Below are 20,448 nucleotides of genomic sequence, written 5' to 3'. Positions count from 1 at the left end.
ATGCTGCAAATGCAATAAAAATTTATGAGGCAACTGATGTAAGGTAGAAAGCAAAACAAATTGTTCATACAAGTTACAATGTCATGTTAAGGTTTCTTGTGTTAGTTCAAACTCAGTTTCACTGACTGTGGTCTGTTGTTAGATTATTGCACATTGAAGTCTGATTGTAGGCTTAGTGAAAGTGTTGGTTGGTTGGTTTTGTATGTTTATCCTCGGACTGCCAAAGCCTTGATAGGTTATTCCTGGTAGTTTCGCATACTTGTAGAGGCTCTTGACACAGGGCGGTTACTGAGATTGGCAGATTGAAGTTTTTCTATTGTTGAAGTGTTCTTGCCGGGAAATTATTCCATCCACTAGGTGCCACTAAATGGAGAGCAGTCCTGAAATGCGTTGCTCAAGCGCACACCCCGAGAGTAGAACCAACGCCACGTGATCTTGAGCCGGACGCGTAACTATTGAACTAACGAGGTGTCTTGCGCAATGACTAAAACACTTTCTTGCTGCTGCTGCTGCTGCTGCTACTGCAGTCATTCATGGCATAAATGTTTGAACCGTTCTTTCAATGTCACGTTCAGTGTCGTGTGTTTATCATCTTCATGTACTTACTCAGTAACGGACAACATTCCTCATTTTGTCTTAATTTAACCCCGCATCAAACCAAGGTCAAATTAAAAAAAACATTACCGTTAAGCCGCGGCAATAATCCAAACACAATAAAAACTCTATGCATTGGCTAAACACAAAGCTATAACCAACTTTTTAATACTAAGTTTTATGATAGAGTTTAGCCATATTTAGAACAAATTAAAAAAATCGTTAATTGCATTTTCATGAAATCTTGTTGCTAAGGTTAAATAAACAATTAACCTCGTAATATTAGACCTATCAATTTGTATCTTTGCATTAAAATCAGATATCCCTGATTAAAACAAACCATTTTGTCAAACTTTTATTTCCAGAAAACTGTTATCGAAACGCATAACCTCATTTTTCAAACATTTTTTAATTATATTTCAGTGGTCACAGAAAACTGTTTATTTTTACTGAGCATACAAAATTGTAAATAGCGTCCAGGTCCATAAACATTTTTACTTTTATTTATATAAATTCAAATAAAAATGCACAATAATTGTGGTTTTATCTCATACCTTTTAGTTTCAAAGCTGCTAAAATTTGCATGATGTGATGTAGCCTAAGAACTATTTTTCCACTGTGCATGTACAGTAATTTCTTGCTTTCTCTGGGATACTACAAACTAATTTTACTCGTAAGCTGAAACAAGTCAATTAGAATAAGCAGTAAAACGTTTTCACTTTGAGTCTTGACAGCTATTACTTCTTGCAAAGCTGATGTGGAAAACACGACAGTCTGTTCTTTGCTGATTCATAGACTTACTTTTTTCTTCAATTTTCAAGTTCTTTGCCTGATCTTCGTCTAGTGAAAAGTCAAATCTTTATAGTGTGATTCGATGTTGCGGCTATTGTAAAGGGCAAAACAAGTTTAGTTGTTTACAATATAGCCTACTCTTGGATAAACAGTGACATACCAAAGTTATTGAATAACTTGGTGTACCCCACTAGATGTGGTAAACTATAGAGATTTTTTGTCAATGACGTCGGTTTTGACATTCAATGTGTGACAACAGGAAATTTAAAGTTCAATATGATTTCTTTAAGTTAAACCAACTTTCTCATTCGCTTTAACTAGATTCTGTCACTGTCGTGATAAATGTTTCATATCTAGTTTGTGTGTTTGTGTTTGATGAATAAAGTAAGTTGTATACGCTATTATAGTTTTGTTTGTTCGGCAACAGCACAAAATAAACTAAATTGAACTTATCTATTATTATAATCAAGGCTGTTAAGACAGTAAACTTGAGCCCTGTACCAATGCTATCCTCAGACTCCAAATCAAGACACCTCAGAAAACACACCATGTCCAAAGAATACGCGGTGCTTTTTCAAATTCCCGTGCCAATTAGAAAGGTAACTAAAATTACTCCGACCCGAGTGTAAAAGTACCCCTGGATTTCCCTGTCAACACCACTGATTATAATCAATCAAAAGTTAACACGATCAATCACCTTTAGGATTGCCTTGATATGTGACAATGAAAAGAAAAAAATACACTAAGTGGGAAAGATTCCGTACGGTCGTGGCAACTTGATGTCAAGGGAACAAGTTGTAGCTGGCTGACAACCAATTAATTTTTTCGCCTTCAACTAATTTTTACAGACCTACCTACAAACTACTATAGGCCTATACATAAAAAAAAATAAAACTCTATAGTTTATTGAGTTTATCATCAACTATCGCGCTATTGGTGATAGTAGAAAGTGGAAAATATAGATGACGGGGAGTCGAGAGACCACATTCTCTCATTATCGTAACGTGTGTAGCTTTAAGATAATAAGAACTATTGTACCAAAGTAATAAAATAACGTTAATTGATGATCTGTAATTGCCAATAAGTTATTACAACGATACACTATACTGATCAACATGCAAACTTCCCTTCCACTTACATGAATAAATTTACAGGCTGCTATAGGCTTTTCTTGATAATTTGCAAAAAAATCCACGTTATTTAAATTTAAATGGAAGTAGCCTACGAGGGAGGCTAAATACATGTTAAATATTACGCAAGCTGCTGTGTTGTTCGTCGTTTTAATTTAGTAACAGGAACCTTTCAAATATCAATACATTAAATTATCTAGATTTGTTTCAATTCACCGACTGATTTTACTTTGATCTATAGGTAGCAAACGAAACTTTTGCAACAAGTTTGTTTCGCGACACATTCAGGTTTTGGAAAAATGCCACTTGTCTTCGCAAAGATTGAATTCTTTCCCACTCATTTCTCGTAACATTTAACAAACCTTTAGTAGGTAGGATCTAAGCTTACCAGTAAGCTAAAAAGTATTTGTCTTTTTGCCTAAAAAAATTAACGATAGCTCTTTTGAAACAACTTCCAACCTACACTCAGCAGAACTTATTTTGAGATGCATTGAAAAGCTTGATCATTGCCGTCCGTTAGTGGGCGCCCAAGTAGCAAATAAGGTATTGGATCCGCCTTAACTCGTGCTATGGTTTGGTTTGGTTTTGAATCTTTATCCTCGGACTGACAAAGCCTTGATAATTCCTGGTAGTTTCGCATACTTGTAGAGGGCTCTTGACGCAGAGTCGGTTACCGAGATTGGCAAAGTGAAGTTTTCCGATTGTTGAAGTGTTGTTGCCAGGGAATTATTCCATTCACTAGGTACCGCTGAATGGAGAGCAATCCTGAAATGCGTTGCTCAAGCGCACACCCCGAAAGTCGAACCATCGCCGCGTGATCTTGAGCCAGGCGCGTAACCACTGAGCTAACGGGGCGGACTTGTTTGAACAGATCACCTTCCAACCTCTCATGAATAATCACATTATTACCAGGTTCGTCTTTTCTTAAACTATGCAAGGTTTTGCAACTCTTTGCCGTTCATTGACGTTTTGGAATGTCGATTAATTATTGCAGCTAGTAGCGTACTCTCGTTATCATTCCGGATACATTAATGATGGGAAATGAAAGTCATACACAACAGCTGAAAGCTGAAATGCAACGCACCCCATGATTTTAATACAAAAAACAACCCATTTTTGAACAGTGAAAAATTCAAAATTTGGTTAGAGTAACCAGTGGTTCCCAACCTTTTTGACCTTGCGGCACCCTATCAAAGAGATAAATAGTTTGCGGTACCCTGGCAAAACTGGATCAATTGTATGAGGTTTCTGCCGTAAAATGGGGTGACTTTGTACACTTTTTGCGAATTTCTGTTTACCTTAAAAAATTCTTAAGTGATGAGAATAAAAGTTAGCATTAAAAATACCTCTCAAGTATGGGTCTTTCCAATAGAAATGTGATTACTTTGAAAAAACAAATTGAAAAGTACCTTTTTTTCATTTAAATGGTCTGTTCAAAGTCACCCGGCAATGGGGAGTCTTTGAACGAACCTAGAAAACGACTGAATTTCAAAGTTTAACTGGCAAAGGCTGGCTTTAAAGTACTGAATACAGTGAAGTTATTCCCCAGTAACAATTGCTCTGTTCAAGTACATTATTTGAATGCAATTTATTTTATTTATTTTTACTATTAGGTTACGGTGTATCGAAAATAGCAAAGAACAAGCCTATCAGGCACACAACGTTGATATTTAGTGAAACAAGGTAGAAACACTGAGCATTTGACCAACTACATATCAACCTTGATTCAATATTTAACTTCTGACGTTGTGCAATGTACCGCGTTGACAGAACTTAGCGACTATAACAACCTAATATCAGTGTTAAATCAACGTCACCAAAACAGAAAGTTTTCTCAATTTTCAAATATACCGGTATGCTAAGAAAATTTCAACGTCAGGGTCAACTCGTTTTAATGAATTTTCAACGATAATTCCTTGTCGTGTGCATGCTGGCTGAGAAAGCAATAGGACCACACACAAAAAAAATAGGAAGACGATGCATCTTGAAGAATAGGTTACCTATCGTAATCGATATTTGCTTTTGCAATATGTTAGAGAAAAAATGTCGAGAATTTCCCGCCATGGCAATCAGAGCTTCCAACAAAAAATATAAATTTGTGAAAAGATACAATAAAACGCAAAAGTTTGCCTTTGGATTAATCCAGGTGTCTATTCAATCTCACCCCAGGGTATGTTCAAAGTCACCCGCTCAAAGTTTTTTCGCTGCCATACAAAAATGGGACTTGCAACAAAAGTTTCAATTGTGGCTTCATAATAGTGACCAAAAACGTGATGCAGGATTTTAATATAAACGGTGTACCTCAATCGTATTCACAACAAAAATATAGATTTTTCGAATGTACAAATTACAGCTCAATTGATGTCTTTGCGTTTACATCAATTGGTGAAAACCGAAATAAGTTGGACACCTCTTACATTTTCTCAAGATAGTAGACAACCTAACTAATACCCACGAGAAACAAAAGTTAAAAAATTTTGAAAAGGAAAAAAAGTACAAGCTAGTTAGTTAAAGGTATAAAATCTTTTAAAGTCACCCCAGATTTCAAAGTCACCCCATTTTACGGGTATTTCAAATAACTGTATGAAATAACACATATCAACATATTGGACTGGATCGTCATGCTATTGTCTGATTGTTTATCTATTTTTCTAACATGCCGAATTGGATTTTTTTTTTTCACTTTTGTTATGGTTTAACGTGTAAAACATACGGTAACCCAAATTTATCATAATACTGTGACATGCCACTACTACATCCCAGCTGGCGATGCCTGTCGTTTTTGCATTAATTCAACGTTTGCTAACGTTGGATTAGTGTGGAGGTGACGAGTTTAGCTGACTGGGGTCTAAAATTATCGCTTTTTCAACGCAACTTTTATCAAAGCACGCTTGATATCTTCAAGACATAACATCCCTGTGTATAATTGAATTTCTGCAAGATGATGATGTTGTTTTTGCTAGTTTGTATTATTTGTTTTTGTCATTGTTTTCATGTCGTCAAGTTATAGCCTTTCTATTTTGTGAGTCGTGCAAGGCCTATGGTGCGTTGCGCTTGAAATGGCTTTGCCCGTGGTAGGATTTCTTTGTGGGGTTTTCTTTGCCTGCCTTGCTCTTCTTTGCTATGAGCTAAATGCATCAAGACGTGTTCCCCTTACGACCATCAGCACTCTTGATAACGCACCATGGCCGATCTTCATAGCAACTGTCCATACAAATCTTAAATATATCAGCTAAAGCTATGTGGGCTAATAAAGCTATAGCCTAAATATATGTTGTTTTTGCTTTGTAACATTTTCTTTTTTTATTTTCCCTTTATATCTTAAATTTTTCTGAAGGTGTTGCGACCGTGCCAAATTTCTTTCAACTCAATAACTTACTTCGGTCTCAAGCACGTTTTAACGTTCGCGTTTTGTCGCTTCTACCCTTTTCTCGACCTTTGCTATGCTGACGTGTATTGTTTTGATATGATGGTCAGAAATAAAAACAACTGAACTGAACAGAATGAGTTGTACAGTAGCCTATAGCGCGCGTAAATAATGGTATTTATTCAAAAGTCAGTGCGAAATTTGGGCTTGATTTCTTGCACAAAATCCCTTTCTATCTGGGAGCACATTCGATAAAGCCACCCGCATTTCTTTTGCAGTTTTTCTCTTAGTGCTTTCATTTCATCGATTGAAGTTAAGAGAATTTCATTTATGCCATGCATTTTGGCATTCACGTTATTAAATGGTCGAAGATATTTACTAAATACGCTAATTTGGAAACCCAATTGTAATCGCAAAAAAAATCACAAAATTATTCTTACTTTTCAAGGCTGACAAAATAGAGCATTTTATCCTTTAACTCATATACAGTAGCCTACTCGTGACAATGCTTTTCCACGCGACAACCATCTTACTTCGGTATGCAACAGAAGGTGAGCATAGTTCGCTCCCATTTCCTTACAAAGCATGGCAAATAGACGTGATTTAAGTGGTTTATTTGGAATTTTGATGTACCGGTAGCTGACCATTTTGACAACTTTATTTAACACTTCTTTTACAGTCTGAACCTAATGCTTTTCAGCCAAGAACTTCGCGATGAAGAAAACAGCGTGTTGTTATAATATCACTATTTTGCTAACGATAAAAATTCTTTAATTGACCCAACCATCGATGGAGCTCCATCTGTGCAAATTCCTACACACTGTTTCCAAGATAACCCCGCTTTTTTCAGATACTTATTCAAAGTGTCGAAAATATCTTGACCGGCGGTAGTTTCTGTAAGTTCTTTGCAACAAAAAAAACTGCTCTGTAATCTTTTCATTGTTGACATACCGGATAAATGCCAGCAACTGAGCTTGTAATAACTTAATACGCACTGAAACTCGGTTAGACTTAGAAATAAATAAATTCCGCACTTAACGGGTTAAAGTTAAAATAAAGAATGAGCCACAATATTGCAATATCTCAATATCTCGCGGCACCCTTGAGCATTGCAATTGGCACCCTAGGGTGCCGCGGCACCCCGGTTGGGAACCACTGGAGTAAGCCAACCAATTAGGCCCAGTCTAGAAAAATAATTAAATTGCCTCCTCCTACAAAACAATTGGAAAGATGAAGCCCCATGCAGTTCTTGTGGACGAGCAATCACAATAGACGAGTGATCTCGGGGATAACCAAGCCAAAGTCTTGTTTAACATCATGCCAGGGATTTAGCCTAGAGTTACATCCAAAAGTCAGTGTATCGTGCAATCGGTGTGACGGTGTCACCTTTCTGCCATATACACGCGTTGGTTTGTCCATAGTTTGTCCATGGGATAAATGAACAAAGTTACGGTATTGTGACCTCTGCCCTGGCACCTGCTTGTTTTGTTGGCTCTTTTTTTTCCACAAAGATAAGAGTTAAACTGTCTGGTAAAGCGGCGGTCGAATACCCTTGTGGCAGAATTAGTGGTGCGATACTGACGAGCCCAGTTTCAGCTGTCTGGGGTCAGCGAAAGCTACCCTCCCTCTGGCCGCTCCTCTCTGGCATCTCCGCCAAATGAGATGTCAGACTGCAGTGGCCCGTTTTCTACAAACAGGTGCCCTTCTTCAAGCAGGCAACAAGAAGATACCCACACACAAACAAACTCAAATAAAATAAAAATTAATTCTCTACCAAAACGCGCTAGTTCTCATGCTTGACCCGCCATCTCCTAGTCTGCTCCAAGATCAGCAAGAGGAAAGTCGAGACAGGCAGAAAATTGCTTGAGGCAGCCAATAATCAAACTTTTACATCCACAGTGGGTCCCTTCGGTCGTAGTGAGTCCCTCGCCTCCCTGGTAGGTATCTTCCATGTAAGTATGGTGTGCCTGCTGAGTGTTTGGGTGTGGGGACGGCTCCCGGAGCGGACGCACTAATGATGAGACAGGAAACAAATCCATTTCATATGGAAAATTGTAAACCTGCGAGATGTAGTGGTATCCATTTTGAACTCTGAGCGTTGCAAGAAGAAAAAAAAGCCCAGTCTCATGGGCAAAACGCGGTGTCTATCGCTGTCAATTCTTGCTACAAATCGGCTGCTGAGAAACATAAAGTTACGGTAGCCTATATAGTCGTGTGGTGGCGAGAGAGTGCACTATAACAATATTGTTGGTTTGTTGCAATAAAAAAATATGTTTCGACACCTTCTTCCTGTGCCCATCATCATTATTGATTTGCGCTTTTTTAGCAAAACCCTTCTCACATAATATCAATGCTTTATTTTTTCTCATTACCGACAATAGCATATTGAATAGTCTACCGGTAGCCTGCGTTTAAAGTGTAGCAAACTTTTAGATATTATGATATTGAGTAGCAGAAGGTGTAGCATTTTAGGAGATTTGATGGGTTAAAGATTTGTTATTACTCTTTAGCAACCTTTGTCAAATCAATCAAGGGAAATCTTTCTTCTTTGCTTATCTTTCCACTTTTTAGTACCCTCTGGGAAGAAAATGCAGGCGGTGAAACTATTGTGTAGCCAAGTTCAAATGTCTGATGCCCGATGTCACGTTTAGCTGTGTTAAGGCAAATAAACCTCCTTTCTGTCTCTCAAGTTTTAACCACTAGGCTCCTGTACCGCAAGTTTGAAGAATCAAATTTTTTACTCGCTTTTTTTGCAGGTTTGAATCGAAAAAGAATGCAGGAGAATAATAGCACAGAGAATAAAATCCAGTCTGCAGAGTGCAATCTGCAGACATTGAATCGACATAAAATGACTGGTGTGCTGATTGAATTCTACTTCTATCGTCAACATTGAAAACCAAATGAGAACGAAACTTTATTTTTTATGGCAACTTTTCCGTCTTATGGCCAATCAATTGATAGAGCTAAACGAGGAAAATACGCTTTGCAGTTGGATGAATCACCAGATGTGTCTGGTTTAGCGCAGTTGATTGTGTTCTTTAGGTAGGCTATATACTAGCCTATGGAAAGCTAGAAGAAGAATTACTCATGTGCATTGTGCATAGCGATATCTGGAACATGGACAGGTGAAAACATATTCTCAGCAGTGGACACAAGACTTCAGAATTATAGATTATCATGGCAGTAGTGTATTAGCATTTGTACTCATCAGGCTGCTGGGTCTATGGTAGGAAAACACAAAGGCTTTTTAGCCAGAGTGTTACAAATTGCCACCCCCATACTAATTTTACGCATTGCATTATTCATTAAAGTGCCCCTGACAGGTTGCACCGTCGGCAGCTGTGGCCGAGTGGTTAGCGCGTTGGGCGCACGATTTAAAATCGAAAAAATTATTTCAACAAATCTAAAATCGCGCAGCAAAAGCTCTTTAACATTTGCCACATTTTTTGAGGTTTTTAAACAATTTTGACTGGAAGAGGGGTCGTTCGCAAAAATTCCTCTCTGTATTCTTCCTTGGCTCAAGTCCTCCACATTTTGCACTTCAGATGCTAAATGGTTAGATTTAAAAGATCAAAAGCGTTAACCCTTTGCTTTTCAACGTTTTTTTGGAAGTTAACTGCTCAAGGGGGGGCCGTTTTTGGATCAAATTCAATCAGCTGTTACGTGTTATCCGCTGATGCTATTTCAACAGAAGTTGCACTGGTGTGAAAGCAAATCATTTGTCTATAAGTTTGAAAAGTCATTATTTTAAAATTTTATATGTTAAACTTGATATTTCAATTTTTGCAAAGGTACCCAAAAACGACAATTTTGATTTATCTTGCCGCTATTTAATTACCGTGCTAATCCGATTTCATGCAAAGTTCTGAAAAACAATGAGCTCGATCGAAGGCACGAAGTGTGTGTGCGGTGTGCCGAATCATTGCATTGATAAAAATTTACTTACGACTTGCGAGCAAATCTTATTGTAAGCTACTCACTGATTCTAAAATAGTTACAATCAGAGTAACATTGTTACACGAATTTGAAAAAAATCAAAACTGCGTTTGTTGTCTTACATTTTTATCCTAAACTAATGCATTCCGAAACTCATGGCTAGCTTCTGGTTTTATGGAACCAAATTTCTCATAAGTAACACCTTAGCCTGCTTGAATAGCTGTTTACATCTTCGTTTGTGTATTTTAGGTCTACAATTGAGTTTGTAGCATGAATATTTTTAGTAGAGAGAAGACAATTGAACAAGTTGTTGAAATTATCTGAAATTTCTAAGTTCAAATTAGGTGCTTTTGAAATTGTGGATTTGTGTCAAGTCGCAACACAAATATCATGCAGGCCACATCATATGTCATTTCGCTTACGGGTGTTTATAAACATGACTCATAAATTACATCCACAAAAAATACAGCATTTACATCAACAAAGCTAAGTTCGAAGCTCACTTTTTATTGAAGATTGTGTCAATCAATTTGAAATAACATTTTTAGTCCTCCAGCGTCGAAACAATGCAACAGCGAATTGAGGAACATGCGTAAACAAAGGAAATGTGAAATAACCCACAGTCAGCAAATCTACATAAATTTAACGTTTACAAATGTTGAATCAATATAAAAGGACAGGATTGCTGACAGGGTCCTTATTGTTTGAAGCACAAAAAATACGCGTAAAGGCGACAACATCAGCAAGGCAGCGATTATGTTTCTGGCCAAAAAAAAAATTAACTTTTGACTTCAAAGATAAAAATGATTATAACGAAGCTTCAAAGTTTGTCGTAAAAAATATTGCAGAGATACAATAAACATAATCATTTTGTGCCAGATTGTGAGAAGACTTCCTAGATTCTTTCCAAACATTTGCATGATTGCAAATTATTTTCTATAACTTTATATTGCCAAAAAATGGCTTCTTTGTTGAAACAACGTGGCTACAATTCTATAAAAAATTCTTAGGCCTACTACATTGACGTAATGAAATTTTTTTTTTTTTTTTTTGTGATTTTGCTGATGACGTTTTACAATATCCGAGAAGTAAAAAATAATAATGATGAATTATTTTACGAAACCGTGGTTTGCAAGCGCTTCACAAAAAATTGTTGGGGGAAAATTTACTATTAGACGAAAAATGTTTGTAAAAGAAAATTGTCGGTTTACGTATTTATAATGTTTATTGCGCTGTTATCGAATTCCTGTATTCTGTATTGTCTACCTTTGTACCAGCTCAGTGGCCGAGTGGTTTCGCCTTCGGCTCTGGTGCTGGTAGATCTGAGATCGATTCCAGGTCGGGTCAAACCGAAGACTTTAAAAACGGTACCGATTGTGTTCTATCCTGCATAGCGCAGTGAGAATGAGTCGGGTAATAATGTAATAACATTGTAAACCTGATATAAATTGAAAAGTGAGCCCTGTCGCTAAAAGACCTTAGCTGTTGTAGAGCGACAATAAATAAATCCATAACATTATTATTATTTGTCTACCTTTGTGGTTGCCGGCCAGCTTAGAGCAGCATGCAAACTACGCGTTTATGGTATTTGCATCGTGTTATGATTCTCGAAAATTTCCCACGAGGTCTTTATTTTTGTCGTGATATTTTTGTGCCTTTTCTGTCCTAAACTTGAAGTCATTGTGAAGCACAATCCACATCGGTTTTTAGACTCAGTCTTCATTGAAAATCTTTTGTGTGGTGCATCATTTCAAGTAGTGTCTTCCCCTAAGCTGTTACACAAACCGCCCAGAACCAGGTTGATTATTATGTATCTTACAGCCGTTGAGAGCCCGTTATTGTATGTGTGGAATTATTACTGTAGATGTCTGACTAAATCCATGCCAAAGTCGAGCAAATTCTGCTTTCGGGATCCTTGCCGTTATTTACTGTATTTTTTGTTGATAAGTTTAGGCAGCATTTTTCCAAGATAAATGAAGACATCGGTATTGTTCGTCACTTAGATTTAGTTTTCTCAGCATTGTTTATTCATTCTTTGATCCACTAGTTTGTCTCACTTTTGGTATAATCGGATCGTTTATAAATAGCGGGTCTTCACAATAGCCGGCCTCTTATACTGTACATTGGCGCAACGTATTCAGATGTTGAATCAATGATCAAGAAAACTGATTTGTTTTTTGTCTAATGTAACGCCTAACTTTATGCCTTGTCTACATTACAAAATAGTTTGTAATGTAGATAAGGCATTATCATCTTTCTTTTGCGCTCTTTGGAACAACACACAGTGCACGGTGAAACAAAAATACAGGACATAAGAACAAGTAGGCGACATAAAGCAGGGAAGGGACGCCATCGAGTTAGCTGCTACGTGTAAATGGAGCCTATCTCATAATTTTGAGTGTATCTCACAATTTCTGTTTGCAAAAACGCTATTTCTCCGGCTTCTCCCAAAAGCATTTGCAGTCATACATTTCCGCAATTGCAATGCTTGTCAATGAGAGTATTTCCATAGAACGTTTATTTCGAAACCAGGTTTTCGTGCCTTTACCCAAGATTTCTTATTGTAACGTTTTTTATTCGTCAATGAATATTATCTGCTTGAAACAACTGTTTTGAATAGTTTGTGGCCTACATAGCCTACTATTTTGATCGTGGATTGCTATTCTTCTTTGTAGAGCTGGAAACGCAAAAAACGTTTGCTATTATTTTTTCTAATTAACAGTTTTGTGATCACTGGCCTTTCTTTTGTAGCATAAGAAATAACGCGCTTTGTATTATTGAGGTCAAACCAAACAAAGGAAAACAAGAGGATGTTTCTCTCTGCTCGCGCATATCGATGCACGAAGCAATTATGAGCTTATGGCTTGTTATCGCAATGTAATCCATTTCACGCTTTGCTGGAAGTTAGCTAGAAATAGCAAAAATTCACCAAAATCTTGAATTTACAAGAAAACTACACAACTGTTAGCATCAAATTTAATATCATCAGATCCGCCTGGCAATTTTAGGAAAAGTCAAGAAAGACCAAGTGCATGGCGTTACTGTGTTTTAAATAATCAAAGGAAATATGAGGGGGGGGCCAAATATGGCCTCCCTTTGAGGAGCAAAGTGTTAAGGCCAAAGTTTTCTATAACTTAATTTACAGTTGGATGAATACAACACGATAACCTGTGCCATAACATCCGCAGTGAAAGAAAAAGTTTCAGCATCTAGGGCAGTGGTTTTCAACCAGGGTTCCGCGGAACCCTAAGGTTCCGCCAGTAAGTCTAGGGGTTCCGCAAGTTTACATTCAAATCCGAGAGTCTATTTTATTATTATATGGCTCAAGTTTCTCATTACCACATAGCTATTATCACATAGATCAGTATCACATAGCTAAATGGTTAGGGTAGTCAGATGATCAAGCGCTTTAAGGAGTGAATTGTTTTAGTAATGTGTCGTTGCCTACTGTGACACAAAAGCAAATGATCCCTTTCAAACTAATTTAACAGCTTGCAGTAGGGCTGTAACATTCCAATCACCAACCTCGCTAAAAGTAAGACAACCGGATTTCTCTATATCTCAGACAACAAATCAACCCTTTTTTAAATTGATTCAACGTCTTCAGACGCTTGTAGTCAATGCAGAAACTATGCTCGACACCTGCCCAAACATCTAGACTGCGTCGCCGCCACTGCTCAAGGGTGGTAAAAGGCAGAGCCCCTCGACCCCTGGAAAGGCGAAGAAGGTTCAAACGAAGGAGAATGTAGAAAACGGTTGATTTACTGGCTAAGATTGTAGTGAGCCAAGCAGAACAAAGCTTGATATAGTTCCTTGCATTGAAACTATTTTTATTTGTGTGGACAAATGAAGTAGATAAACAGGTTGTGTTACTTAGTTTTTTATACCATACTTCAAAAGCACAGCTAACAAATAGCTCCTATCAATTGACTTAGCCTAGTGCAAACCTGGAGGTGACCTAGGCCGACTTCAGGTCGTCTGTCAGGGGACACCCACCATCAAATTTGTCTGTCACATACAATTTTGTGAAGCTTAACACTCACACATTAATTTTCAATTGGTTTTATCTGGTAACTATTTCACCTAACCTAGCTCAAGTTAGGGGGGTCACCTACTTTAGGTCGTCTGTCAGGGGACACCCACCATCAAATTTGTCTGTCACATATATTTTTGTGAAGCTTAACACTCACACATTAATTTTCAATTGGTTTTATCCGGTAACTATTTCAGCTAACCTAGCTCAAGTTAGGGGGGTCACCTACTTTAGGTCGTCTGTCAGGGGACACCCACCATCAAATTTGTCTGTCACATATATTTTTGTGAAGCTTAACACTCACACATTAATTTTCAATTGGTTTTATCCGGTAACTATTTCAGCTAACCTAGCTCAAGTTAGGGGGGTCACCTACTTTAGGTCGTCTGTCAGGGGACACCCACCATCAAATTTGTCTGTCACATATATTTTTGTGAAGTTTAACACCCACAGAATAATAATCAATTGGTTTTATCCGGTAGTTTTTTCAGCTGACCTAGCGCAAATTTTGGGGGTACAAAACTTGTCTGTCAGAGCCCCCCCACCACCGAAAATGTCTGTCACATACCAGACAATCATCTAGAAACAATTTACTTTACAACCAACTAAGTTTCAAGCGGTAGTTTTTTTAGCTGATCTAGCGCATTTTTTGGGCCATGAGAAATGCCTCCCATTTCCACACCCACTACCGGCGGCCCGGCAGACTTCCAGATTATGAGTACCCACGTACCACCGGACATCGCTGTATGATTAGAAATTGGTAACTTTTTCACCTAGGGTGGACGTTGCGGGCTCCCGATCCTGCGGCCGAAGAAGATTGAAGCATTGAATGACCTGTCAATTAAGTGACCGCGGTTTAAAGATTGCCTTTGATACTAAAAGAACTTTGGGTGATTTTTGGTTTTTAGTTACGGTACAAAAGAATATCATATGTTATGTGAAAGGACTTTTTCTGCAATATTTTAGGCCAGGGGTGTGCAACGTGCGGCCCGCGGGCCAAATGCGGCCCGCGAAGAAAAATTATGTGGCCCGCGAAGATGTGCCAATTTTGAATTGTGTGCGGCCCGCGAAACGTGTTTATAATTCAGTTTAGTCTGGTACGTGTGAACAATTCATTGTGGAGTGGATTATTGTAGATTTCGCACTTTCTGTTAACCATTTTAGAAGTCTCCCACCAGCCACCGCTAATCCATTGTATTTAATTATTTGGAACGTAAAAATGTATGGTCACATAAAAGGCATTATGAACAAAGTACGACTTTGGAAAGCTCTCGTACAGACAGGAAATCTTTTCCACTTTCCAACTTTAAGAGACTATGGAATGCATCCTGAGAAGAAAACTGAATTTGCTGACCAACTTGAAAAATTGTTGTATGAATTTTTGGCTCGTTTCAAGGACTTCAAATCTCATGAACATTTGTTTGGTATATTCGCTTCGCCATTCAACACAGACATTAACAAAGCACCAGAAGATATAACTTGAACTGATTGATCTTCAAGAGAAAACGGATTTGAAAGCAAACTATTTGGAAATGAATCTTGGCGATTTTTACCGAAAACATTTCAACTAAGATGACTTTCCACATTTGAAAAATCCATGGCTTCAAAAATGGCACTTTTTGGCTCAACGTATTTGTGCGAACATTTTTTTCTAAAACCGGCGTCATGAAATCTCCCTATTGATCGGTTCTGACAGACGAACACTTGGAAAATAGACTTCGAATTGCGATCACTTCCATTAAAGTAAATTTGGAAAAATCCGTCGGAAAAAGAAGCCAGCTGCAAACGTCTTACTGAGCTCGTTTAAAGACGGTGTGAAAATAAATTTGAATAGCAGTTTTCTTCAGAAATTTATGCGTCCTAACTTATTATTTCTGGAAGGAGATAACCCCTAATATAAGAATAATATGAATCACAAAAACTACTCTTTTGTGCCTGCAACTACTAGAAATCATATGTTAAATAAATGTGCGGCCCGCGGTTTCACCCAGTTATTCATATCTGGCCCTCCTGTAACAAAGGTTGCACACCCCTGTCTTAGGCTACATCAAAAGCAAAATACAGATCAAGACTAGAAGTAGGCCTAGAAATCGATCTTCGGATTGCCGTCTCAGTTCAGTTCAGTTTGTTTTTATTTCTGACCATCACGACGAAAAAACAGTAGCCTACCTATATCACAAACATAGCAGAAGTCTAGAAAAACGTAGAAAGTGACAAAACGCCGACGTTATAGGCTAACGTGCATGATACCAAAGCAGCATGGGCTCCGTTAGAGTGGGGCCGCGGGGGTGATTACCCTCCCACCAATTAGAGTGGGGGGTAACTAATGCAAACTTACCCCTCCACTAATGTAGAGATAAAAATTTAATTTTCATATTTTTTCTACTTTTGTGTTTTATTTTCATTTTTTTATTTTGTTGCACAACTTTTTAGTTGTTTCCGACTCGCAAGACAACGCAAATATGCAATGGAGACCTGGGATTACTGCTATTGGAATATGTTCAGGAGCTAAGTAGTTTGCAAAATCAGTCTGGCAAGTTCAAAAGCGCCCTGCAGGAGGAATCCCACCATGGCTTGCACACTTTGTGCCACACAAGATGGCTGACACGTGTACCGGCCATTTCTTCAGTGTTGTCAAACTACGAAGCCTTGCTAAACACACTTCAAAATTTTAACAATGCGAAATCATTAGGCCTTTATTCCCAATTATTGCAAGGCAACACATACTTTGCATTGCAGTTTTGCCAAGTTTTATTCAAACCATTTGAAAAGATAACTGGCCTGTTGCAGATCAAGTCTTATACCATCAGCGACATGATGGAGCTGGTTGAAAACTCAGAAGTTAATTATCAGAGTCTTAGAAATGAAGAACAATTTATGCAGTTATACAAAGAATTTCAGCAGCAAGTAGATAGCTTAGGCTTAGCTAAAGTCCAAATTTCAAGAAAGCGCTGTGAGCAAAGTGCTTCCCACGACCTCGCTTCTCATTACAGAAGGCAGTTCTATGCATCTATTGACAGCATAGTGCAAGGTCTCAACCACCGCTTCAATGGCGAAGAAATTAAAACTCACCAAATGCTTGAAGTTTTAGTATTTGGCACAGTCAACGACAGTGCTGTTACAGCGTTGGAACGATATGGCTTCGACGTGAAAATTTTGGGTCAAGATTTAAGCCAGTTCCATCAGAAATTTGGGCCGATCAAGTATGTTTGCGATGTTCGAAACAAGTTAGTGGGACTTTGGCCTATTATTGTCAAAGATTTTTATGCCAGTGTGGAAAAACTTGTAAAATTGATATTGGTCAATAGCCCTTCTTCTGCAGAAGCTCAAAGATCGTTTAGCTCGTTACGCCGCTTAAAAACATGGCTCCGAGCACAATGACTGCTTCAAGACTCAATTTCATTGCCATGTGCCATGCCCATTAAGTGTATTTGGATGAACTAAGTGTAGCCTAGATGAAATCTGCAAAGAATTTTTTTTCAACAATGCACAAAGATTTGAAGTCTTTGGCGACTTCTGACTGTTCTGCTTAGAATAGAAGCAGAGTGCACACAGTGTTTTTTTTTTAGTTGAGGTGTTCGTTTATAATGTTATTTCTTTGTAGTTTTTGTGAGATTTTGGCACAAGGTATTACCTAGGTGTTATGGCATTTTTTGTTTAGTGTTATTTCTTATACGGAGCTGATGGTAAGCCTTCCTGTAGTATCGATCAAGATGTCTCCTTATTTTCAGTTCTAGTAAAAGTTAATGTATTTTAACTTCTTTTTTTTTTTAGTTGAATGTAGGCCTACCCTAGATGCTGAAACGTTTCATTTCACTGTGGATGTTATGGCACAGGTTGTCGTACTGCATTCATGTAATTGTAAATTAAGTTTTATAGATTATAGCTTTGACCTTAACGCTTTTGGCCTTTTAAATCTAACCTTTTAGCGTCTGAAGTGCAAAATTTGGAGGACTTGAGCCAAGGTAGAATAGGCCTACAGTTAGGGATTTTGCGTACGTCTCCTTTTCCAGTCAAAATTGTCTCAAAACCTCAAAAAAATGTGGCAAATGTTAAAAATTTTGCTCGTGATTTCAGATTTTTTGAAAGAATTTTTCGATTTTAAATCGTGCTGAAAGGCAAAAATTTTGCGCCTTCGGCGCGAAACATGCAGCCTGAGACGCTGTAGCCTATAAGAAACTGAAGCTTTCAGTAATGAGAACGGGGTATGGGGAGCGACCTTCCAGAAGTATAATAGATATGTGATGCGATAATCCAATAAGCCCCTGTCAATGTCAAAATAGCGTTCCCACCCCTGCTTAAATTACCCCCCCACTCTCAGGAAGTGTCCGGAGCCCCTGCAAAAGCAGGACAATCAGTTTGAAATATGGCACGGTCGCAACAACTGATTTGTTGTGTTCCCTACACAGAGCCTATAGTTCTCATTAGGTAAATTAAATGCATTCATTTACTTACTGTTCTAAGTTTCACACAATTTTGGGCAAGATAATAGCTACTGTCAATAGTAGTCTAAACTCTAAACATCGACATTTAACTACATAGTATTTTCCACAAAATTGCATGCTTAATAAATGCTTGGGTTGCAAAAATTTAGAACAATTTTTTAAGAGCCTACCGGTATCGCGCCAAAAAAATATTTGCCGACACAATTTGCAAGAAATAACTCATCAGAAGTTCGAAACTAGATAACGTTGTATATTTGCACTAACCAAAGTCCTTTAGCCCGAAGTGCACTAGGGCTTGACAGTTGACACCCGTGTGGTAACGACTTATGTTACCCCTGATCAGTCTCTGGCAGCCATGATCTCCAGTCAAATTCCTCATACAATGAGAGAAATGAGAGAACACATGAAGCGAGCAAAGAAAAAAAAGCTGAAAAAAAGCTGCTCTCTTTTCATGGTTCACTAGTTCTCTTATCTCATATCGAAAAGAGAAAAGCTTTTCTCAATTTGTTTACTTTGTAGTTTCTTTGCTTAATGTTGTCTCAACGTTTCTTTTAGAACTAAGAAGCCTTGCCAACCACCACCATTGACAGACGATGGAGTGTAACAAGATCTATCATATTTTGAAATGAATTAGTGCCAAGAGATTTTGCACGAATTAGGTTTGATGCATGCCACGGCTTTATGCTAGCATAAACCTTGTCCTGTGTCTACAACTAGGTGAAATGAAGGCATGGAGTTCCAGCATAACCATAACCAAGGATGCCAGACCTTGGTTTTTCCACCTAGATCTGGGTTTTTTTGACCACATCTGGGTTTTAAGTTTTTTTATTTCAAATTTAGGTAAATCTAGGTTTTTTTGGTTTTTAAGTTTGTACAGAGCTTGCACGGTATTAAGGCACTGGGATCTTCGATAAATGGTCCACACTGCAACACAAAAATGATAAGGTAGCCTACTGGTAATGTTTTTTTGCATCAGCTACTGCAGTCAGTGAGGTAGCCTACAGGATGCTAAAGAAATGATCCAACTTTATGAAAATGTGGATGACTAAAAATTGGAGTAGTACAACTATTTGTGTTACTGAACATTTACTTATTGTGAATTTGAGTTATTCTTTTCAACATTATGTTCAAATGAAAAAGGCTAAGCAGGGTTTATTGCTAAGTACCAAGTTATCGTAGTTGTATATACACCAAGCAGTAAGCAGGCATGATGATTCTCCTCAGCCGCAGTCTACAACTCACACAGCAAAAAGTTTAGTTCAAAAGTCAAAACTAACCTTATTGGTTTTGTCTAGTCAGTTTTAGAAATTTTGGTTAAACACGCACTGAACCTTGCTAGCTAGACGCTTTACCATAAAGGTAATTTTGAACCAAAATCTTTGCTGTGAGCCCATATAGGCCTACCAAGCTCTTGTTTTTGTATATAGTTATATTAATTAACTACCATACCAACATAAGCATGTATATTGTATAATTAAATCAAATATAGTTATTAATTACTATATTTGATTTAATTGCTCTGCTTTGCTTTTTTGCTTAGCATTGAGCACTTTTTTGTAGTATTGATAGTTTTCATTGTTTTTTTTATTGTATAATTATATATATATAGGCTACGTGTTACTATTTGTAGCTTTCTGAGGCTTCTGTGTAATGATTTAAAAATGGTGCTGAAAGCGCACGCAGGTTTTTTTAACCGCTTTACTACATATTTTCTGGACCTGGGTTTTTTTTGCCTCATCTGGGTTTTTTTTAGCACACAATCTAAGTTTATTGGAAATTTGTCGCTGGCATCCTTGACCATAACTTAGAAGCGAGGTTAAGCACACAGTAGAATGGTGGTTTTAAGCTATTTTTTTACTAAAGTTGTAGGCTAGCCTAATCCTAACTTTGCCTTAACCAGCTGGTATAGGTAGCTTGGTAGTGAGCAATTATGACCAGTTTAAGAAAAATGCAATGCATGTTTAATTTTGGTACAGTCCTGCCCAAACCATAATTGGTTAGATAAGAAAAGAATTGCTGCGTTGCCTAGATTTTACACCCTAGGTATGTTTTGTTTTCAAAGTAATGTCACCAACAATTGTGCTGATATTTTTTGTAAATTTATTACTATGTTTATGTAAGGTATCTAAATAACTTCTGTAGTACAAATGT

This window comes from Aplidium turbinatum, chromosome 1 (assembly GCF_918807975.1).
Source record: "Aplidium turbinatum chromosome 1, kaAplTurb1.1, whole genome shotgun sequence".
Classification (NCBI taxonomy): Eukaryota; Metazoa; Chordata; class Ascidiacea; order Aplousobranchia; family Polyclinidae; genus Aplidium; species Aplidium turbinatum.
Note: the sequence above shows the minus strand (reverse complement) of the source record.